Source organism: Bufo bufo, chromosome 4 (genome assembly GCF_905171765.1).
Source record: "Bufo bufo chromosome 4, aBufBuf1.1, whole genome shotgun sequence".
NCBI classification, from domain to species: domain Eukaryota; kingdom Metazoa; phylum Chordata; class Amphibia; order Anura; family Bufonidae; genus Bufo; species Bufo bufo.
Genome location: NC_053392.1, coordinates 6,530,610 through 6,555,266, shown reverse-complemented (window position 1 = coordinate 6,555,266; position 24,657 = coordinate 6,530,610). Strand labels below are relative to the sequence as shown.

Below are 24,657 nucleotides of genomic sequence, written 5' to 3'. Positions count from 1 at the left end.
CTCTGTATTCCCAGGACTGTCCAGAGGAGAAGCTCCCAGAGAACCATCAGGTAGATGGAGCTGAAGTCTCCCCAGAATCTGACCAGAAAGGGATTGAACTAAAGACTATTTTACATTTCTCTTCTTCAGGATGAAAATCTGATGGATATTAAGGCTGAGGTTAAAGATGAAGAAGAAGAGGAGACGGATTTATGGGGCGATCAGCAGGGTAAGGAGGGGGGGCGTTCTTTACTCACTGCGCCTGCGCAGAATACTGAACGGTACGGCGCAGGCGCGAGATACAGGGCCGACAGGACGGGAGACTAAGGCTGCCTGGCCCTGTCAATCAAGTGCGGCGGGGCGCGTCCAGAGGTGGGAGTACGGAGCTTCTAGTAGCAGCGGCAATGCCCCCCCCCCCTCCCGCTCCTAGTGGCTAATTAGCATATGTGGCGAAACCAACCTCGCCACTGGGTTTCGGAGGGGCCTGGCTACCAGCCCCTTGCCTCAGGATTATGGCCCATACTAACTTTAAAGGAGCAGACAGACCGGCCGCACAGCTTAAATCTGTCTTTGCAATTGTATTTTGTTATGTGAGGGTACCCAGATAGCTAATTTTATTGTATTTGTGTATTCTGAGTGCCATTCATTTAATGATATGCACTCAGACTTGAGATATCTGGGAATATGTTAAATGTCTGTGTTTGCTGTGGGGGTGTGACATTGTGTGTTTGGGTGCTGATTCCTGTCCTGTTGTATCCACATGTGTATTGGCGATTTCCCTTTGTCCTGAGAGATAATTGAATTGCTCCTCGGGTGTCTCCAGGGCAGAGAGGAGGAAACCATGATGCATTGTGGGTATGTGTTGTGTCTGTGTATCCTGAGTTGCTACGTATCTGTCCTGTGTCACAGTCTTCCTTCTGATCCCCTAGGGGCGTGTCCACCAGATGGGGACCTGCATAAATACGGGCGGGTAGCCCTCAATAAAGTGTTCCTGTTTACCCTTTATCATGTTGAGGCTGATGTTTGGGTAACTGATCGACGCTGGGGATTGCTATACGCTGGGAGATTTGCTATACTCCCCTGGCTATAACTACTAGCTCTTGTAAGAGCTGTTCCTGCTCTCTGGTTTTAGGAGAGGTTCACCCACTGGAGCCTGGAGCCTTGTCGTAGGTCCAGGGTGGGTAGGAGACGGTGAGACCTCAACCAAGCTTCGGCGGTTCGTGGGGTCTGCAGTACGTACGGTGTCAAGTGGAGTGCTTGGAGTCCTCGGAAGCACTAGGAGCATTCATTCAACGGAGGTACCCGGTCGGGGTGCTAGGAGATCCGTTACATTTGGTGGCAAGCAGTGGGATGGCGTCCTAGTGTGAGGAGAAGCAGCTCGGAGACACCGTTCGTGGAGTATATTGAGGGCAAAGCTAGTATCCGTACAGCGCCCCTGGCTACAGCAGGATGGAATCGGCTAGTCTTCGGACAGCGTTTTATGACAAGGAGGAGGAGGCAGCCGCAGACTACAGGGATGCAGACAGAAAAGAAGTCTGGTATGATGCCCTGGAAAATGCCCAGCGGCGGCGAGGTGAGAGTCTCCCCAGTTATGAGCAGCGGCTACAGAAGCGTGTGGCGATGCGGATGGGTCTCTTGGGAGAGCAGCCCCTGGATGACTGGGTAACAGAGCTCCAGAGCCTGGTATGTAAGGAGCTTTGGCTAGAGGACGCTTACCAGGCCCTTAGGTGGCATGTCATTCAACATTCCCCCTGGATGGCTGAGCACGACAGACCCGAGGGTGAGGAGTTTGATGGACCGGGGTTACTATGGGATGCCTTGGAGGAGGACATTGATCTTGGCAGCACGGAGGAGTCTAGGTTTTGGGATATCTACGACTACCGGATGGGCATGCATGTTTATGCTGACGGAAGGGAGGTGAGCAAAGGCATGACCCACCTGGTAACGAGGGAGTGGGAGCTGGAGCAGACCTACCAACACCTGCTCAGCTCCATTCATCCCCAACCTACTCGACAAGCAGAGCCAGATCTGCCCTCCTGCAACTGGGAAGACTTGTCGGCAATACCCCCTGCTTCCCTACCAACTCCCAAAGTAGGGAACTTCATCGACTGGTTCTGGGAAGACCTCCCGATGGCAGGTGGAGATGGGACCGAGGTCTCTCCACCGGCCCTACAGAGATGCTGGACGACCGGTTCAGATCCCCCACCAACCCTGCAGGAATGCCAGGAGGAGGAGGTAAGCGATTCCTCCTCTCCACAGCCGATCTGCAACAAGGTCCTGGGGATAGGATTCCCTGACCACATCCCAGTAGAAGAGCTGGCATCTGGGCAGAGCGCAGTCGGCCTCTGCCCTCCCCTATACTCTTCTCCAGAGGCTGACTCCCCACAGGCTACCCCAGCAGAAGAGCTCCCATCTGGGCAGAGCGCAGTCAGCCTCTGCCCTCCCCTATCCTCTTCTCTAGTGCCGGACATCCACAGGCTACCCCAGTGGAAGAGCTGGCATCTGGGCAGAGCGTAGTTGTCCTCTGCCCTCCTCTATCCTCTTATCCAGAGCCTGACTCCCCACAGGCTACCCCAGCAGAAGAGCTGGCATCTGGGCAGAGCGCAGTCAGCCTCTGCCCTCCCCTATCCTCTTCTCCAGAGCCGGACATCCCACAGGCTACCCCAGCAGAAGAGCTGGCATCTGGGCAGAGCGTAGTCAGCCTCTGCCCTCCCCTATCCTCTTCTCCAGAGCCGGACTTCCCACAGGCTACCCCAGCGGAAGAGCTGGCATCTGGGCAGAGCGCAGTTGGCCTCTGCCCTCCTCTATCCTCTTCTCCAGAGGCTGACTTTCCACAGGCTACCCCAGCGGAAGCGCTGGCATTTGGGCAGAGCACAGTCGGCCTCTGCGCTCCCCTATCCTCTTCTCCAGAGCCGGACATCCCACAGGCTACCCCAGCGGAAGAGCTGGCATCTGGGCAGAGCGTAGTTGGCCTCTGCCCTCCTCTATCCTCTTATCCAGAGCCTGACTCCCCACAGGCTACCCCAGCAGAAGAGCTGGCATCTGGGCAGAGCGAAGTCAGCCTCTGCCCTCCCCTATCCTCTTCTCCAGAGCCTGACTTCCCACAGGCTACCCCAGCGGAAGAGCTGGCATCGGGGCAGAGCGCAGTCGGCCTCTGCCCACCAAGTACCTACAGCTCCAAGCTAGAGAGCAACAAGGAAGCAAGGAGTAGCAGATTCCCCCTCCACAGCTGGGGACATACAGAACAGAGCCAGGCCCCAAAATTCAACAGGTCAAGTATTGGGTTGTGGGTGGACTGCCAGACTAACTCAGATACCGACCGGCATGAGGTCAGGTATCTGGTTAGTCTTCCCTGGGAGGGGGAGATGTGTGGCGAAACCAACCTCGCCACTGGGTTTCGGAGGGGCCTGGCTACCAGCCTCTTGCCTCAGGATTATGGCCCTTACTAACTTTAAAGGAGCAGACAGACCGGCCGCACAGCTTAAATCTGTCTTTGCAATTGTATTTTGTTATGTGAGGGTACCCAGATAGCTAATTTTATTGTATTTGTGTATTCTGAGTGCCATTCACCTAATGATATGCACTCGGACTTGAGCTATCTGGGAATATGTTAAATGTCTGTGTTTGCTGTGGGGGTGTGACATTGTGTGTTTGGGTGGTGATTTCTGTCCTGTTGTCCCCACATGTGTATTGGTGATTTCCCTTTGTCCTGAGAGATAATTGAATTACTCCTCGGGTGTCTCCAGGGCAGAGAGGAGGAAACCATGATGCATTGTGGGGATGTGTTGTGTCTGTGTATCCTGAGTTGCTACGTATCTGTCCTGTGTCACAGTCTTCCTTCTGGTCCCCTAGGGGTGTGTCCACCAGATGGGGACCTGCATAAATATGGGCGAGTAGCCCTCAATAAAGTGTTCCTGTTTTACCCTTTATCATGTTGGGGCTGATGTTTGGGTAACTGATCGACGCTGGGGATTGCTATACGCTGGGAGATTTGCTATACTCCCCTGGCTATAACTACTAGCTCTTTTAAGAGCTGTTCCTGCTCTCTGGTTTTAGGAGAGGTTCACCCACTGGAGCCTTGAGCCTTGTCGTAGGTCCAGGGTGGGTAGGAGACGGTGAGACCTCAACCAAGCTTCGGCGGTTCGTGGGGTCTGCAGTGCGTACGGTGTCAAGTGGAGTGCTTGGAGTCCTCGGAAAGCACTAGGAGCATCTATCAACGGAGGTACCCGGTCGGGGTGCTAGGAGATCCGTTACAGCATATTATACAAATTATATTTCTGGCGTAATGGGGGCATAGATACAAGTAGGAATAGGCTAGTTAGGTTCATCGCTAATGTCGGCTAGTTTAATAGGGTTAATTCTGATGACAGAAACCCTTTAAGCTATTATAAATATTGACAATAGCTAATTAATCCGTCTTAAAGCTAAATGACCTTTGATGATGTCACCGCAGGTCCTGGTCTAGTAACCGATCTTTCTAGCCCAAATCTATAATTCAATAGATAAAATATTTATATATTTAGCTACCGTATTTTTTGCTTTATAAGACGCACCTGATGATAAGACGCACCTAGGTTTTTAAGGAGGAACAGATGAAAAAAATATTTTGAACCAAAAGGTGTGCTTTTGGTAGGTTTTGAACTAATGGTGGTCTGTGGATGACGCACTGTTATGGGGGGATCTGTGGATGACGCACTGTTACGGGGGGATCTGTGGATGACGCACTGTTATGGGGGAATCTGTGGATGATGCACTGTTATGGGGGGATCTGTGGATGACACTTATGTCATCCACAGATCCCCATAAGTGTCATCTACAGATCCCCCATTAGATGCATCAGTGTGGAGGGAGGAGGCGGAGACACTCATGGCGGGGCCCGGTGCAGTGACTGTACTCTAATACACCGGGCCCCGCAGCTGTTAAATACATTAAATCCGAATGGGTCTGCAATTACTGTACTGTACTTACTGTAGTACCGTATGTATAGCATTAAGACGGCGCAGGCTGGCAGCTCCCTCCTCATGCGCCGCCTGCCCCAGCTCCCTCCTCATGCGCCGCCTGCCCCAGCTCCCTCCTCATGCGCCGCCTGCCCCAGCTCCCTCCTCATGCGCCGCCTGCCTGTTCATTCATAAAGTGAGATAGGCGGGCAAGCGGCGCATGAGGAGGGAGCTGCGGCAAGCGGCGCATGAGGAGGGAGCTGCGGCAGGCGGCGCATGAGGAGGGAGCTGGGGCAGGCGGCGCATGAGGAGGGAGCTGGGGCAGGCGGCGCATGAGGAGGGAGCTGGGGCAGGCGGCGCATGAGGAGGGAGCTGGGGCAGGCGGCGCATGAGGGAGCTGCCGGCCTGCGCCGTCTTAATGCTATACATACGGTACTACAGTAAGTACAGTACAGTAATTGCAAAAATTCCACGGCACCTCCAAGGCGTAAAAAAAAAATCAGACTTTATTCGCCAGACACGCAACGTTTCGATCCACCTCCTGGGATCTTTCTCAAGCAGTGAAAGATCCCAGGAGGTGGATCGAAACGTCCCGTGTCTGGTGAATAAAGTCTGATTTTATTTTTACGTCTTGGAGGTGCCGTGGAATTTTTCCTGCTAATTATTTGAAGGGGGATCGCCTTCACAGCCGCTGTCACTCCGTCCAGGGCAGGCGCCAACAGTAAGGCGACTTAGGCAGTCGCCTAGGGCGCCATTTAGCAGGGGGCGCCCGTTGCGGTGAGGTGTAAAAAAAAAAAAAAAAGTTGGTTATATAAGTTTGGCCGGCCGGCGGCGCCCCTCATGCTGCGCCGGCTGAGCGCTTGCCGCTCCTCTAAAGAATCTCTGGCCGCCGGCTCAGTGCTGCGCAGCCTGCCTGCGCCTGCTGTGTCTTAATGTAGCGTGGCCGAGCTCTGTTCGGTCCGCGGTACAGGAGCTTTTGTTTCCTGTACCCGGCCGGACTGACAGGAAGTGCTCACTTAATTGGACTTCCTTTCAGTCCGGCCGGGTACAGGAAACAAATGCTCCTGTACCGCGGACCGAACAGAGCTCGGCCACGCTACACTAGAGGTGACAGCGGGGGGAATGGAAATGAGAGTGACAAGGGGGGGGATGGAAATGAGAGTGACAAGGGGGGGGATGGAAATGAGAGTGACAAGGGGGGGAATGGAAATGAGAGTGACAAGGGGGGGAATGGAAATGAGAGTGACAAGGGGGGGAATGGAAATGAGAGTGACAAGGGGGGGAATGGAAATGAGAGTGACAAGGGGGGGAATGGAAATGAGAGTGACAAGGGGGGGAATGGAAATGAGAGTGACAAGGGGGGGAATGGAAATGAGAGTGACAAAGGGGGGGAATGAAATGAGAGTGACAAGGGGGGGAATGGAAATGAGAGTGACAAGGGGGGGAATGGAAATGAGTGTGACAAGGGGGGGAATGGAAATGAGTGACAAGGGGGGGAATGGAAATGAGAGTGACAAGGGGGGGGAATGGAAATGAGAGTGACAAGGGGGGGGAATGGAAATGAGAGTGACAAGGGGGGGGGGGTAGAATGAGAGTGACAAGAGAGGGGGGTAGAATGAGATTGACAAGGGGGGGGGGGGGGTAGAATGAGAGTGACAAGGGGGGGTAGAATGAGAGTGACAAGGGGGGGGGAGAATGAGAGTGACAAGGGAGGGAGGGGGTGTAGAATGAGAGTGACAAGGGAGGGAGGGGGGTAGAATGAGAGTGACAAGGGAGTGGTGGGGTAGAATGAGAGTGACAAGAGAGGGGGGGTAGAATGAGAGTGACAAGGGAGGGGGGTAGAATGAGAGTGACAAGGGAGGGAGGGGAAGAGAGTGACAAGGGAGTCCCCAGAGCCAGACCAAGAGCCAGACTGCAGCCAGAGACCAGATCATCTTATTGTCCTGGTGGTAAGTAGACAATGCAATATGTTTATTATGTAATTGTTTAGTTATTAATACTACATTGGAAACTAATTTACCTCACATTTAGGGTCCATTCACACATCCGTGCGGACCGCACATTGCCGACACTAAAAGATTATGCTATTCTTGTCCACTATTGTGGACAAGAATAGGACATGTTCTATTTTTTTCAGGATCGGAATTGCGGATCCAGGCCCGCACGTCGTACGGCCCCATAGAAATGTATGGGTCCGCAATTCTGTTCCGCAAAAAGAGACAGCTACAAGAAGCTTGATTAACCGTAAGGGAAGCATAGCAGTTCTTTTAATTTAAAAGCTGAGAAAGGGGTGGAACATATGTGATGTCTGGTAGGGGGGGGGGGGGGCGGGAATTTTTATCTTGCCTAGGGCGGCAAAAATCCTTGCATCGGCCTCGACTCCGTCCATACTCTACATACAGCTGTGCTGCTCAATTTCTCTATATACAGTGAGGAACAGAAGTAGTTGAACCCCCTGCAATTTTGCAAGTTCTCCCACTTAGAATCATGGAGGGTCTGAAATTCACATTGTAGGTGCATTCCTGCTCTGAGAGACTGAATAAAAAAAATATTCAGGAAATTCCGTTGTATGATTTTTAAAGAATGTCTTTGTCTTGCACTGCTGAACAGAAGTATCTGAACACCTGAGAAACATCAAGAATTCTGTCTCTCAAAGACCTGTTACTGTGCCTTTAAAAAGTCCACCTCTACTCCACTCATTAATCTAACATAGTCGCACCTGTCTTAGCTCTTTAAAGACCCCTGTTTACCCCACAGTCAGTCAGACGCCAACTACTACCATGGGCAAGACCAAAGAGCGGTCAAAAGACAACAGAGACCAAATTGTAACCCTGGAAAGGGCTACGGGGCAATGGCCAAGCAGCTTGGTGAAAGTAGATAAACTGTTGGAGCAATTGTTAGAAAATGGAAGAGGCTCAAGACGACTGTCAGTCTCCCTCGGACTGGGGCTCCATGCAAGATCTCACCTCGTGGGGTATCACTGGTGATAAGAAAGGTGAGGAATCAGCCCAGAACTACAAGGGAGGAGCTGGTCAATGACATGAAGAAAGCTGGGGCCACAGTTTCAAAGGTCACTGTCAGTAGAACACTACGCCGTCATGGTTTCAGATCATGCATTGCACGGAAGGTTCCCCTGCTCCAGTCATCACATGTCCAGGCCCGTCTGAAGTTTGCCAATGACCATCTGGATGATCCAGAGGAGGCCGGGGAGAAAGTCATGTGGTCAGATGAGACCAAAGTAGAACTTTTTGGTCTAAACTTCACTCGTCGTGTTTGGAGGAAAAAGAAGGATGAGTTGCATCCCAAGAACATCATCCCTACTGTGAAGCATGGGGGTGGTAACATCATGCTTCGGGGGACTTTTCGGCGAAGGGGACAGGACGACTGCACTGTATTAACCGCCTCCAGAACGCCTAACGCAGGATTGCGTTCCGGAGGCGGTCGATTCATTCCTCCTGGACGAGCCGGTGCGTCATCTCGCGAGAGGCGAGATTTCCTGTGAACGCGCGCACACAGGCACTGCAGGTAATCGAGTGGATCTTCAGCCTGCCAGCGGCGATCATTCGCTGGCAGGCTGTAGATCCGATTTTTTTAAACCCCTTAAAGGTATATTAGACGCTGTTTTGATAACAGCGTTTAATATACCTGCTACCTGGTCCTCTGGTGGTCCCTTTTGCTTGGATCGACCACCAGAGGACACAGGCAGCTCAGCTCTGTAAAGTAGCACCAAACACCACTACACTACACCCCCCCCCCCCTTTCACTTATTAACCCCTGATCACCCCATATAGATTCCCTGATCACCCCCCTGTCACTGATCACCCCCCTGTAAGGCTGGCTCCATTCAGAGGTCCGTATGTGTTTTGCGGATCCACGGATCCATAGATCGGATCCGCAAAACACATACGGACATCTGAATGGAGCCTTACAGGAGGGTGATCACCCCATATAGACTCCCTGATCACCCCCCTGTCATTGATCACCCCATATAGATTCCCTGATCACCCCCCTGTCACTGATCACCCCCCTGTAAGGCTCCATTCAGACGTCCGTATGTGTTTTGCGGATCCGCAAAACACGGACACCGCGGATCCGCAAAACACGGACACCGGCAATGTGCTTTCCGCATTTTGTGGATCCGCACATTGCCAGAACTATATAGAAAATGCCTTTTCTTGTCCGTAATTGCGGACAAGAAAAGGACATGTTCTATAGGCTCTACAAAAAACGCAGTGTTCGCCCGATCAGGCCAGATCTTGTGCGCACACTTGCGTTCAGTCCGCCCCACCGCAGTGACAGATTTATTTTTTTTTCTGATCACTGCAAAACACCGTAAAATCGCTGCGGCGCTATAAAAAGATCACTTTTAAGGGGCATGGCGAGTTCATAGAAGATTTTTTTTTTTTTGGCACAAGTTAGCGGAAATTTTTATTTTATTTTTTTTGTTTTTTCTTACAAAGTCTCATATTCCACTAACTTGTGACAAAAAAATTAAATCTCACATGAACTCACCATACCCCCCACGGAATCCAAATGCGTAAGATCTTTTAGACATTTATATTCCAGACTTCTTCTGGCCCCTAAAATGCAAGGGCAGTATAAATACCCCACATGTGACCCCATTTTGGAAAGTAGACACCCCAAGGTATTCCGTGAGGGGCATATTGAGTCCGTGGGAGATTTTATTTTTTGTCACAAGTTAGCGGAAAGGGAGACTTTGTGAGAAAAAAAAAAAAATCATTTTCTGCTAACTTGTGGCAGAAAAAAAATCTTCTATGAACTCGCCATGCCCCTCACGGAATACCTTGGGGTGTCTTCTTTCCAAAATGGGGTCACATGTGGGGTATTTATACTGCCCTGGCATTTTAGGGGCCCTAAAGCGTGAGAAGAAGTCTGGGATCCAAATGTCTAAAAATGCCCTCCTAAAAGGAATTTGGGCCCCTTTGCGCACCTAGGCTGCAAAAAAAAGTGTCACACATGTGGTATCGCCGTACTCAGGAGAAGTCGGGCAATGTGTTTTGGGGTGTCATTTTACATATACCCATGCTGGGTGAGAGAAATATCTCTGTCAAATGACAACTTTGTATAAAAAAAAATGGGAAAAGTTGTCTTTTAGAGAGATATTTCTCTCACCCAGCATGGGTATATGTAAAAATACACCCCAAAACACATTGCCCGACTTCTCCTGAGTACGGCAATACCACATGTGTGACACTTTTTTGCAGCCTAGGTGCGCAAAGGGGCCCAAATTCCAATGAGTATCTTTTAGGAGAGCATTTGGATTCCAGACTTCTTCTCACGCTTTAGGGCCCCTAAAATGCCAGGGCAGTATAAATACCCTACATTTGACCCCATTTTGGAAAGAAGACACCCCAAGGTATTTTGTGATGGGCATAGTGAGTTCATGGAGTTTTTATTTTTTGTCACAAGTTAGTGGAATATGAGACTTTGTAAGAAAAAAATATATAAAATAATCATTTTCCGCTAACTTGTGACAAAAAATAAAAAGATCTATGAACTCACTATGCCCATCAGCGAATACCTTAGCATGCCTACTTTCCGAAATGGGGTAATTTGTGGGGTGTTTCTACTGTCTGGGCATTGTAGAACCTCAGGAAACATGACAGGTGCTCAGAAAGTCAGAGCTGCTTAAAAATGCGGAAATTCACATTTTTGTACCATAGTTTGTAAACGCTATAACTTTTACCCAAACCAATAAATATACACTTATTGCATTTTTTTTTTATCAAAGACATGTAGAACAATAAATTTAGAGAAAAATTTATATAGAAATGTAGTTTTATTTTAAAAAAAATTACAACTGAAAGTGAAAAATGTCATTTTTTTTGCAAATATTTCGGTAAATTTTGATTAATAACAAAAAAAGTTAAAATGTCAGCAGCAATGAAATACCACCAAATGAAAGCTCTATTAGTGAGAAGAAAAGGAGGTAAAATTCATTTGGGTGGTAAGTTGCATGACCGAGCAATAAACGGTGAAAGTAGTGTAGGTCAGAAGTGTAAAAAGTGGTCTGGTCATTAAGGGGGTTTAAGTTAGGGGGGCTCAGGGGGTTAAGGAGAGGATGAATGGGGCCATTTATTGTGAGATTTTGAGCAACAACCTCCTTCCCTCAGTCAGAGCATTGAAGATGGGTCGTGGCTGGGTCTTCTAACATGACAACGACCAGAAGCACACAGCCAGGATAACCAAGGAGCGGCTCCGTAAGAAGCATATCAAGGTTCTGGGGTGGCCTAGCCAGTCTCCAGACCTAAATCCAATAGAACATCTTTGGATGGAGCTGAAACTCTGTGTTGCTCGGCGACAGCCCCGAAACCTGACAGATGTAGAGGAGATCTGTGTGGAGGAGTGGGCCAAAATCCCTGCTGCAGTGTCTGCAAACCTGGTCAAGAACTACAGGAGACGTCTGACCTCTGGAACTGCAAACAACGGCTTCTGGACCAAATATTGACACGGATCTTCTCAGGTGTTCAGATACTTCTGTTCAGCAGAGCAAGACAAATAACTTCTTTACAAATCATACAATGTGATTTCCTGAATTTTACTTTTTTTTATTCTGTGTCTCAGATGGGAATGCCCCTACAATGTGAATGTCAGACCCTCCATGATTTCTAAGCGGGAGAACTTGCAAAATCGCAGGGTGTTCAACTACTTCTGCTCCTCACTGTATCTACCCAATTGATCGTCCTATATACCGTATTTTTTTGTTAAATTTGCTTTAATTACATACGATTGTGTTTAATAAAATCGAAGACGGCCGTGATTTAAGCAAAATATTTGATCGCCGCATCTAACGCAGATACGTAGCATTTATAAATATTGACAATAGCTAATTGCGGCACCCAACTTTCCAGGGTGTCGATTCTGTGTGTCAGGGTATGTTCGGACACATTGAAGACATGTTTGACAATTCAGACGTCCTAAGACGCTATTTAAGACAGTCAGCCGCATCACCCAGCTTTCCCGGGTGCCGATAACCTCTTAGAGACACATGCCTCCTTAGCGTCTTCATACAGATTTGTCTTTTGTCCCGTCAGCAGCATGTGTTACCGGATGGTCTTCCCATTTTGCCCTATTTCATAGCCGCAGCTATCACAGATATACAACGTATCTAGTAGTCAGATCCACCACCATTGACTTAGGCCTCTTGCACATGCCCGTATGTATTTTGCAGTCCGTATTTCACAGATACGTTGTTCCGCTTCCATTAAAAATAATAAATATAAAAATAAATAGGCCGATAATACATCGATGGATAAGACTTGTTAGTTCATGATGGATTCTTCATTTCTAGGAGGAATAATAAAGTAACAATATGGACTTCTAAGAAAAAGGACCAGACTTGTTATTTCATGAGGGTCACGAGTATTCAGTAAAAAAGGCCCTTCACGAGAGGTAACAAGGCCTCTTAAACACAAATTATTATTATTTACATGACTATTATTAACCCCTTAAAGGAGTATTCCCATCTCAGTATTCATAGCTTAATGTAATAAATATGTCCCATTGAGCATTTTTGTAAATATATCTTATTAAAAATTTCCCAGCGTTCCCCCTAAAATCTGTTGCCTCCTACCTCATTGTATATGTTTGGTATCCCATGGATACGGCCACCTCTTGGCCGCGCTTGCGCCGGAGAAGTAGCTGCATCCAGTGCCCGGCCTCTTCATGTTATCGCAAACGAGCACGGCTCCAGGCGGCCGCGCATGCGCTGATGTTTATTCCTTTGTCCGCGTCTGAAACAGAACCGTGCAAAATAATATATATCTGCGCATGCGCGGCCGCCCGAAGACTTCTGAGACTACAGAGGAGTTTGAGGACGTACCAGAGAAGGATCAGAGGACCGGAGGCAAGTTCAAGAGAGGTGAGTATTATTTTTAAAATATTATATGCACCACCAAATCCACCAACAATATAATAATATATTATAATAAAGGGAATCAACAGGAATAGAGGAACTTCATTATGGCATCTAGGCACATAGGGGGAAGACAAATATGGAGTGGATGGAACAAAGGGGCCACATTTATGGAATTGAGTGACTATTCCCCAGCAGGGGGAGGGGCTTCACAGACACTGCAGGCTGCTGATGACTCATACAATTCACATGAACCAGGGCGCAAGGACTGAGCTCTGAGTGATGTCATAAGGAGGCGTGGCCGGCCTTCACTCAAACTGCCTAAGCCCGCCCAGCCTTGGCAGCAGGAAACCAGGAAGTGAATGGCAGAGCTGGCTGCAGGTGAGGGTGAAGTAGCAAGATGGGAATACCCCTTCAGGACCCGGCCATTTTTATCAAATCTGGCCAGTGTCACTTTCTGTGGTGATAACTTTAAAATGCTTTTACTTATCCAGGCCATTCTGAGACTGTTTTCTTATCACAAATTGTACTTCATGACACTGGTAAAATTGAGTCAAAAAAATAGATTTTTATTTATTAAAAGAATTTGAAAAATTTACAAAAATAGTTATTACTTTACATTCCCCATATGTCTACTTCATGTTTGGATCATTTTGGGAATGCCATTTTATTTTTTGGGGACGTTAGAAATTTAGAAGCAAATCTTGACATTTTTCAGAAAATCTCTAAAACCCACTTTTTCAGGACCAGTTCAGGTCTGAAGTCACTTTGTGAGGCTTACATAATAGAAACCACCCAAAAATGACCCCATTTTACAAACTACACCCCTCAAGGTATTCAAAACAGATTTTACAAACTTTGTTAACCCTTTAGTTGTTCCACAAGAATTAATGGAAAATAAAGATAAGATTTCACTTTTTTGGCAGATTTTCCATTTGAATCAATTTTTTCAAGTTACAAAGCAAGGGTTAAGAGCAAAATAAAACTCTATATTTATGGCCCTGATTCTGTAGTTTACAGAAACACCCCATATGTGGTCGTCAACTGCTGTACGGGCACACGGCAGGGCGCAGAAGGAAAGGAATGCCATATGGTTTTTGGAAGGCAGGTTTTGCTGGACTGGTTTATTTACACCATGTCCCATTTGAAGCCCCCCTGATGCACCCCTAGAGTAGAAACTCCAAAAAAGTGACCCAATTTGGAAACTACGTGGCAATACCTAATATGTATACTTTTTTATTTATTTTTTATTTAAGTTTTACACAATAATATAATTTTTTAAACAAAAAAAAATCATGTTTTAGTGTCTCCATATTCTGAGAGCCATAGTTTTTTTATTTTTTTTATATTTTAGGCGATTGTCTTAGGGGCTCATTTTTTCTTGTGGGATGAGGTAACTGTTATATTGGTACTATTTTGGTGGGCAAACGCCTTTTTGATCGCTTTGTGTTGTACTTTTAGTGATGTAAGGTGACAAAAAAATAGTTTATTTAGCCTTTTTTTTTTTACGCTGTTTATCTGAGGGGTTAGGTCATGTGATATGTTTATAGAGCTGGTCGATACGGACGCAGCGATATCTAATATGTCTACTTTTCTTTTTTTCCCTGTTTTTTTACTAATTTCGGGGAAATTGACGTGTGGTTTGTGTGCTTGTGTTGTGTTTTGTTTTGTTTTTTTACTTGAAACTTTACATTTTTGGGGGGGAAAACTTTTTTTTTTCACTTTTATTTTTTGTCCCACTTTGGGACTTAAACTTTTGGGGGTCTGATCCCGTTTACAATGCATTCCAATACTTCTGTATATGATACAGTGTGTATTACTCATACAGCTTCCTGCCTGTGAGAGCCAGGGGGCTGAATCTCACAGGCTCTTCACTGGAAGGCATCGCGCTGCCTTCCATGCCATCGGGTCCCCGTCACAGCAGCACGGGGACCCGATGGCAGCTCCGATCCCTGCCCAACATCGCATGTGCCGCGGTCAACGCTGTCCGCGGCACATGAAGGGTTAATGCTGGCGCATGCAGCAGGGGTCTGGCTATCAGTGACTGCCGGACCCCTGCTGGGCAAAGAAATGACGTACATGTACGTCATGGGTCCTTAAAGGGTTAATTTACTACTGCATGTAGCGGTCATACAGATCCTGATGGTTGTATGGATATTTAGATGTAGATTGTATTACGTACTCCCTCACCAGTAAATAGATAGATGATAGATAGGCCTATAATAGATGGATAGATAGATAAATTGATTGCTATAAGATAGATAGATTGATAGTTAGATGTAGGGTTGTTTTGGGTATCGAAATTTCGATACCCAATCTATATTTTTGTCCCGGTATCAGTTCGGTACTGGGACTTGCCTTTTATCGATACAAGACGGAATGCACGCTGCTTTTTTTTTGGTGGTGTTATTTTTTTCCCGCCTGGTATCAAATGGTATCGAGTATCGCAATACTTTTTTATGGTATTGAAACCGAATCAAAATGTTGGTATCGTGACAACCCTAGTTAGATGCTTGATAGATATGATTGATAGCTAGATAGATAAATAGATAGGTAGGTAGATGTTTGATAGATGGATAGGTAGGTAGGTAGATGTTTGATAGATAAATAGGTAGGTAGATGTTTGATAGATAAATAGATAGGTAGGTAGATGTGTGATAGATAGATATAGATAGGTAGGTAGATGTGTGATAGGTAGGTCAGAAATATTGAGCAGAAAGGAGTCCAGATAGTGAAGGCCGATGGCTGTTACATTACAGATCGGTTTAGCGGGGGAGCTATGTTGTCTGATCACCAAGAGAGTTAGGAATTTGTGCATAATCCTTTTTGTGTCCTAAAACGGAGGGGTTCAGACGGACACCATAAAGGGCTTCATGCTTTGCCCAGAGAAGAAACAAGGAGATTGTCCAGAGATTTGTTTCTTTTCCCAATGAATAGAGAGAGTTCTTTGTATCATGATGTGTTATATCCTACATGTTATTGTTTTGGAGAAATAGGAAGTAAAATATAATCTTGTACTTTAGTTATATCCAAGTATATTCCTGGTATGTGTACATACAGACGGGTCCATAAATATTGGGACATGGACACAATTCTAACATTTTTGGCTCTATACACCACCACAATGGATTTGAGATGAAACAAAGTCTGTGCTTTACCTGCAGACTGTCAGCTGTAATCTGAGGGGATTTACATCCAAATCAGGTGAACGGTGCAGGAATTACAGCAGTTTCCATATGTGCCTCCCACTTGTTAAGGGACCAAAAGTAATGGGACAGAATAATAATCATAAATCAAACTTTCACTTCTTAATACTTGGTCGCAAATCCTTTGCAGTCAATTACAGCCTGAAGTCTGGAACGCATAGACATCACCAGACGCTGGCTTTCATCCCTGGTGATGCTCTGCCAGGCCTCTACTGCAACTGTCTTCAGTTCCTGCTTGTTCTTGGGGCATTTTCCCTTCAGTTTTGTTTTCAGCAAGTGAAATGCATGCTCAATCGGATTCAGGTCAGGAGATTGACTTGGCCATTGCAGAACATTCCACTTCTTTCCCTTAAACTCTTTGGTTGCTTTTGCAGTATGCTTTGGGTCATTGTCCATCTGCACTGTGAAGCGCCGTCCAATGAGTTCTGAAGCATTTGGCTGAATATGAGCAGATAATATTGCCCGAAACACTTCAGAATTCATCCTGCTGCTTTTGTCAGCAGTCACATCATCAATAACTACAAGAGAAGCAGCTCCATTGGCAGCCATACATGCCCACGCCATGACACTACCACCACCATGCTTCACTGATGAGGTGGTATGCTTAGGATCATGAGCAGCTCCTTTCCTTCTCCATACTCTTCTCTTCCCATCACTCTGGTACAAGTTGATCTTGGTCTCATCTGTCCATAGGATGTTGTTCCAGAACTGTGAAGGCTTTTTTAGATGTCGTTTGGCAAACTCTAATCTGGCCTTCCTGTTTTTGAGGCTCACCAATGGTTTCCATCTTGTGGTGAACCCTCTGTATTCACTCTGGTGAAGTCTTCTTCTCTTGATTGTTGACTTTGACACACATACACCTAGACCTCCTGGAGAGTGTTCTTGATCTGGCCAACTGTTGTGAAGGATGTTTTCTTCACCAGGGAAAGAATTCTTCGGTCATCCACCACAGTTGTTTTCCATGGTCTTCCGGGTCTTTTGGTGTTGCTGAGCTCACCGGTGCTTCCTTCTTTTTAAGAATGTTCCAAACAGTTGTTTTGGCCAGGCCTAATGTTTTTGCTATCTCTCTGATGGGTTTGTTGTGTTTTTTCAGCCTAATGATGGCTTGCTTCACTGATAGTGACAGCTCTTTGCATCTCATCTTGAGAGTTGGCAGCAACAGATTCCCAATGCAAATAGCAGACTGGAAATGACCTCTGGACCTTTTATCTGCTCATTGTAATTGGGATAATGAGGGAATAACACACACCTGGCCATGGAACAGCTGAGAAGACAATTGTCCCATTACTTCTGGTCCCTTAACAAGTGGGAGGCACATATGCAAACTGCTGTAATTCCTGCACCGTTCACCTGATTTGGATGTAAATCCCCTCACATTACAGCTGACAGTCTGCAGGTAAAGCACATCTTGTTCGTTTCATCTCCAATCCATTGTGGTGGTGTATAGAGCCAAAAATGTTAGAATTGTGTCCATGTCCCAATATTTATGGACCTGACTGTAGAATTAGGTAAAAGAATGGTGTGGAGTTAATTACTTCATTGTTAGGATATCTGAAGAGTAAATATCTTGAGGGGTTGTTTGAAGAGTAGATTTAAGAATATATGTTTGACAAGTTGGTGGACATATATTTACCATATGTAGACTGAGTATATATAAAATTTAACTTTTACTATGATTTCACTTAAAATACGTTGGTGGTAGCAGTGAGACAAAGACAATAGACTTACATACATATAAACACTTATTATGCCACCTAATAAGACCACAGTATGATAGTACTGGGTGGGTCTTACCCCGTCCTGTAGATACACGGTCAGGGTTAGTAGGTGGCGGTAGAGCTCCAGTGTAGTCGCAGGCACTGGTGTCCAGTTGTTAGAAACAATATGGCAATCTGGATACTCCTGTTATGCCCTGGTCTAGAGCCCTCCCTATATAGATGGTCAGGGGCTATCCTCATAGACCTGCCTCAACGACACGGAGCACTCGCCCCGACAGGGGCGACCCCATACGGAACCTGTCCCTATCTGGGACCTATTCCCTAAATGGTCCCTTACTGAATGGCCCTACATGCCATGTTTCGTTCCATAAAATGGAGCTCATCAGGGGCTCATTGAAATCAGAAGGTTTCTACAAAATACACAGAGAGAGATATGCATGGCGTAGTTACTACCAAGCGCCTATTATAATACATATTTAAACAGCATTAGGTATATGGTCTCCAACTTACTGTTTCGGTAGAGAATTGCTTGTGAATACAAAGTGGTAAGAACGGTCGGTGGTACACGTCCCTGCCGGGGTATGGAGAAGTGTCCCCAATAATACCCACGCCTCACCTCACTGCTGAATGCCGGCAGTGTGGGAACACAGCCCATTCAGCCGCCTCACCTTTTAAAATCAGCGCCTCCAGCTGTTACCGCCCTCCTGCTCCACCTTCCCCCGGTGGAACGCATGTGGAACGCACGCTGTTTCCATGCGCTCCACTCCACCGGAAGTCAGTGTCACATGACCGCTCGGGCTACCGGAAGTACATGCGGATGTGTCCGAGCGTCACCCATCGCATAGCAACCGGGTGACGCGCAGGCACTCCACGCTGATGGGCCATCTCAGATGCCGGACAGCTGTTCTAGAGAATACAATCATTCAAAGGGTGGATTTCTTTAACAGGTTTCCCTCCATACTGGTTTTCTGCATGCACTTGGGCATACAGTACTTATAAGAGGGGAGAATACTGGACACACAGGTCCATTTATGTACCACAAAAAATTGCAGAGTAATGATATTTTATGTCATTAGCGTAAAAAAAAATTTTTGTCATATGTACATCTAATGACATAAAATATCATTTTTTGTATATAAAAGTTGGTGGACATTGTCTTTCTTGTTTGATTCAAAGCTCTGCCCGAGGCTTACATGAAAACCTTATCTTTTTGCAAACTTAAAATAAAATCGAAGTGTTGATTATGATTGCTCAGACTGTTACATAGAACCCTAATTCCATCTTGTGGTAGGATTGAAATAAGACATAAGGGATGTCATTGGTCAGATAAATCCTGGAGCTCTGGTATAGTATACATTTCTATATATATATTAGGCAACTAATTAGCCATAGATTAGAAAAAAATAATTAATATATATATATATATATTAAGATTGTTGCGGGTATCGAAATATCGATACTTTTGACATTTATTGATACTGGGCTGCCCTACTGCGCAGTCTAGTATCACAGAACATGGCGCACGCTGCTGTCAGTGCGCTCATGTTCCCTCAGCAGCACAGCGGAGAAGGAGTTGCTCTCCCCCCCCCCCCCTGTGACGCCGCTGCTGCGAATAAGAAGCGAGAGGGGCGGGCGCACTGCGCCACCAATGATAGGAGGATCTTTCATGGGTCTGGACTTAGTTAACTAAGTAGCAGGACATGTAGAGCGGCGCCCAGGGATCTCCCTGCACTTACCATTATATCTGGGCGCCGCTCCGTTCGCCCGCTCCAATCGCAGCGCAGAGAGTCAGTCAGGGAGAAGGAGACGCCCAGGAAAGAAGCTGATGTCTCCTCCCCATTGCTCCGATAGCAGTAATTAGCATACAGTGCGGGAGACGGTAACGGGGGCCACAGCAGTGAACGGATCGGCACCCAGATATAATAGTAAGTGCAGGGAGATCCCTGGGTGCCGCTCTACATGTCCTGCTACTTAGTTAACACAGTCCGGACCCATGAAAGGTCGTCTTTAACCTTTATTACAGCAGGCGGATGCCAGCAGCAGAATCACATAGCCGGCACCTTGCCTCTGACAGGAGCTGCGAGGGGGTTAACTGCCGCGGATCTGCTGCCGGCACCCGCCTCCTGTATTAATTAATTAATTATCATTGGTGGTGCAGTGCACCCCCACCCCCAGTATTAAAATCATTGGTGGCAGTGGCCCCAGGGTCCCCCCTCCCCTCCTCCTCATTGGTGGTGCAGTGGCATCTTCTGATCGGAGCCCCAGCAGTGTAATCCCAGGGCTACGATCGGTTACCATGGCAGCCAGGACGCTAGTGAAGCCGTCCATGATAACCTCCCTGCTGCTGTGTGTACTATGCACAGGGCAGCAGGGAGTGTGTGAGGTCCTAGTCACCCTAAGGCCCCTAAGTATTCCGCGCGGGTGCAATGCATGAGGTGACGCATTGCACCCGCACTGAATCCGGACCCATTAACTTCAATGGGGCTGTGCACATAAGAGATGTTTTTTACGCATCACTTGCTGCGATTTTCACGCAACTCGCATGTTCTATATTCCTCGTTTTTCATTCCAAGCAGGCCCCATAGAAATGAATGGGGCTGCGTGAAAATCACAAGCAAGTGCGGATGCGGTGCAATTTTCACGCATGGTTGCATTGCATTGCACTCGCACGGGAAAAACTGAACAACTGAACTCGATCGCAGTCAAAACTGACTGAAATTCCGTGCCTACTTGCGCAGGTTTGCCGCAATGCAACCTGAACGCATCCGGCCCTCACCTGCGATGCCCGTGTGAAAGAGGCCTAATAGAGATCTATCAGAGTGCATAGGACAAGGGATGGAAAGATCCCAGGTTCTACCCCTAAGGGGGCTAATAGTTATTAAATAAAAAGTATAAAAAAAAACTAAATATGAAGTATAAATCATCCCTTTTCCCAATTTTACATCTAAAATATATAAACAATAAATAAATAAACATATCGCCACATCCAAAAAGTCCAAACTATTAAAATATAAAAAAAATGCCCTATGCAGTGAACGCCGTAACAGAAAAACATAATAATAAAAAACTCACGATTCGCCATTTTTTCTAAATGCGGAATGCACGTGGCTTTTTTGGTGTTTTATTTTTTTCGCGTGGTATCGAATGGTATAGAGTATCGCAATACTTTTTTATGATATCGAAACCAAATCAAAATGGTATATCGGAACAAACCTAATATATATATTCAAATAGACCATATTTTGTAGAATCTGGGATTATAACCAAACCCGTACATGAGTAGATTAGTGTGCCAGGCATCGTTACATTTATAGATGACATTACTTCTACACTATAAAGGCTAGAGACATGTGGTAATGGTTGTTATACCTCAGGTAGGTGTCATCAGATGCCGGATGTTATAGATGACATTACTACTACACTATAAAGGCTGGAGACATGTAGTAATGGCTGTTATACCTCAGGTAGGTGTCATCAGATGCCGGGTGTTATAGATGACATTACTTCTACACTATAAAGGCTAGAGACATGTGGTAATGGTTGTTATACCTCAGGTAGGTGTCATCAGATGCCGGATGTTATAGATGACATTACTTCTACACTATAAAGACTGGAGACATGTAGTAATAGCTGTTATACCTCAGGTAGGTGTCATCAGATGCCGGGTGTTATAGATGACATTACTATATATAGGGATCACACTTTCCAAGGATTTTTCTTTTCCATTAGAAGCAGAAAACTGAAGGGTCAGAAATTCCACTGGAAACCATAGAAAGGCTGGTGAATCTGTGGCTCATGAACTGCTGTTGGCTGCCCATAGACATCCAGGCTGCTGACTGCCACACCCCAGTCATCAGGACACTCGGAGGGCAGCGGGGTGAACTCCACCCTAATCCACCCACAGGTTCCTGCTCTCCTCTGCCGCAATTCAGTGCTCAGTATTGTATTCAGTCTGTGTGTTATCTCTTATAGGTTCTGACTCCAGGAGGAGAAGTCCCCCCGAGAGATGTCCCTGTCCTCTGTATTGCCAGGACTGTCCAGAGGAGAAGCTCCCAGAGAACCATCAGGTAGATGGAGCTGAAGTCTCCCCAGAATCTGACCAGAAAGGGACTGAACCAAAGACCATTTTACATTTCTCTTGTTTAGGATAAAAATCTGATGGATATTAAGGCTGAGATTAAAGATGAAGAAGAAGAGGAGACGGATTTATGGGGCGATCAGCAGGGTAAGGAGGGGGGCTGTCATGGGTCACCTGGATACTACTCCCATCATCTCATCATCACATGTAATAATCTCTCCTGTCCCTGTGTGTTTCCTACAGATGGACTCATAGAAGGAAATCCCCCCGAGAGATGTCCCCGTCCTCTGTATTCCCAGGACTGTCCAGAGGAGAAGCTCCCAGAGAACCATCAGGTAGATGGAGCTGAGCCCTATACACATCTATATAGGGGGGTCCTGCAGTCATAGAGGGGTCATAGATTGTGGGGGTCTCTTATGTGGATCTGTTAGATTTCCCACCTGTCTGCTGTATTGTACTGAATTGTTACAGATGACAAATCAGGGGGAAGATGTGACTGATATTAAAGTGGAGGATGAAGAAGAGCAGATGATGGGCGATCCCCCGTGTAAGATTGAGGTGGAGGAGGACATTTCAGTCCATGTGACCACAGGTATGGAATCATGAATGGAGGAAGGGAATTGGGAGGTTTCTTCAGGTGAGGCTCCACCTTAGAGCTGCAGTAAAGGAGCACTCCGGGCAGTGACCCAGCTTTGAGTCTTTAAATAGCAGGCTAATGGTTTTATACTAGTAAAGGCACCGGAGACATGTAGTAATGGCTGTTATACCTCATGTAGGTGTCATCAGATGCCGGGTGTTATAGGTGACATTACTTCTACACTATAAAGGCTAGAGACATGTAGTAATGGCTGTTATACCTCATGTAGGTGTCATCAGATGCCGGGTGTTATAGATGACATTACTACTACACTATAAAGGCTGGAGACATGTAGTAATGACTGTTATACCTCAGGTAGGTGTCCTCAGATGCCGGGTGTTATAGATGACATTACTTCTACACTATAAAGGCTGGAGACATGTAGTAATGGCTGTTATACCTCAGGTAGGTGTCCTCAGATGCCGGGTGTTATAGGTGACATTACTTCTACACTATAAAGGCTGGGGACATGTAGTAATGGCTGTTATTATGAATGATCAGATTGTCACATGTTTTTATGTTATACCCAAAAACTTAAAGGCTATGGACACCTTTGGGGGCATATTGTACTTGAGCTAAAAATCCTTTTATTCAATTGGTTTATTAAAAATATGGAGTCCTTTTCTCTGTACAGAGCGGAGATGCTCTACTGGCAGGATATGAGTTTTCTCTCTGCTCCGTCAGGCAGGGAGGTGACAGGCTCCTTATCTCTGACATTATAGACCCTCATTATAGATCAGTTCTTATCTTACTGATAGCCTCTAAGGCCTGTATTACACCAACAGATTTTCTGACCATTCATTGGTCAGATGGCCTATTACACACACAGATCTTTTGTTATACACACCAACTATTGGTCTCATTGGACAGATATTGGTCAGATAATCTGTTGGTGTAATACAGGCCTTAGTAATTTAGAGATCAGGATTATTAGATGACCAGCACAAGTACCAGTCACACAGCTAGAAAAACAATGAACCCTTTGTGACAGAACGGCTCAATATTTTTACTAAAGACTAATTGAAAAAATGATTTTAGCCCCAAATGAGTAAAATGCAATCATAAAATAATGTTCCCCATACATATTCTTTAAATGTATTTTATTGGGATTTTATGTGATCGACCAACACAAAGTACAAGTCTGTGTGAGGTTTCTCTGCAGAAGCGTCTGTGAACAGCAATTTTTAAGTCTTGTCACAGACGAGACTGAACCCTTCCATTGTAGCTCTGGCTAGATGTTTAGGGTTGTTGTCCTGCTGGAATGTGAACCCCTGCACCAGTCTGAAGTCTTCTGCAGCCTCTACCAGGTTTTCCTCCAGGATTGCCCTGTATTTAGCTCTTTCCATCTTCCCATCAACTCTGACCAGCTTTCCTGTCCCTGCTGAAAAGAAGGCCCCACACAGTATGATGCTGCCACCACCATGTTTTACGGTGGGTATGGTGGGTTCAGGGTGCTGTGCAGTGGTAGTTTGTCACACATAGCATATTGCATTTGTGCCAAAAAGTTCCACTTTGGTCTCCTCTGACCAGAGCACCTTCTTCCACGTGTTTGCTGTGTCCCCTACATGCATTGTGGAAAACTGCAAACAGGATTTCTTATGGCTTTCTTCTTGCCACTCTTTCATAAAGGGCAGCAGAGGTCGCGCTACATTTTTTCTGGAAGAGTAAAATACTCCTCTTACCATTTTTTGAGGAGTATTTTCCGCCGATGAGGAGTACGAAAGTTACAGTAATTCAAATAGTTAATACGAAGGCCTACATAACATTAAGGGGTTGCTATTGAGGTCACTGTTGCTCTGAGGGGGTCGGTACCACTGAGGTCACTGTTGCTCTGAGGGGTCGGCACCGCTGAGGTCACTGTTGCTCTGAGGGGTTCGGCACCACTGAGGTCACTGTTGCTCTGAGGGGGTCGGCACCACTGAGGTCACTGTTGCTCTGAGGGGGTCGGCACCGCTGAGGTCACTGTTGCTCTGAGGGGGTCGGCACCACTGAGGTCACTGTTGCTCTGAGGGGGTCGGCACCGCTGAGGTCACTGTTGCTCTGAGGGGGTCGGCACCGCTGAGGTCACTGTTGCTCTGAGGGCGGTCGGCACCGCTGAGGTCACTGTTGCTCTGAGGGGGTTGGCACCACTGAGGTCACTGTTGCTCTGAGGGGGTTGGCACCACTGAGGTCACTGTTGCTCTGAGGGGGGTCGGCACCACTGAGGTCACTGTTGCTCTGAGGGGT

At 46.6% G+C, this 24,657-nt stretch overlaps 1 long non-coding RNA gene across 1 annotated transcript; it reads left to right on the top strand.

Annotated features, from left to right (window-relative positions):
- Window positions 1–22,083, top strand: LOC120998405. Its single transcript, XR_005778350.1, has 3 exons — window positions 1–50; window positions 130–208; window positions 22,038–22,083. It is a non-coding gene; the product is annotated as an uncharacterized LOC120998405 (long non-coding RNA).
- Window positions 22,084–24,657: the final 2,574 nt, after the last annotated feature.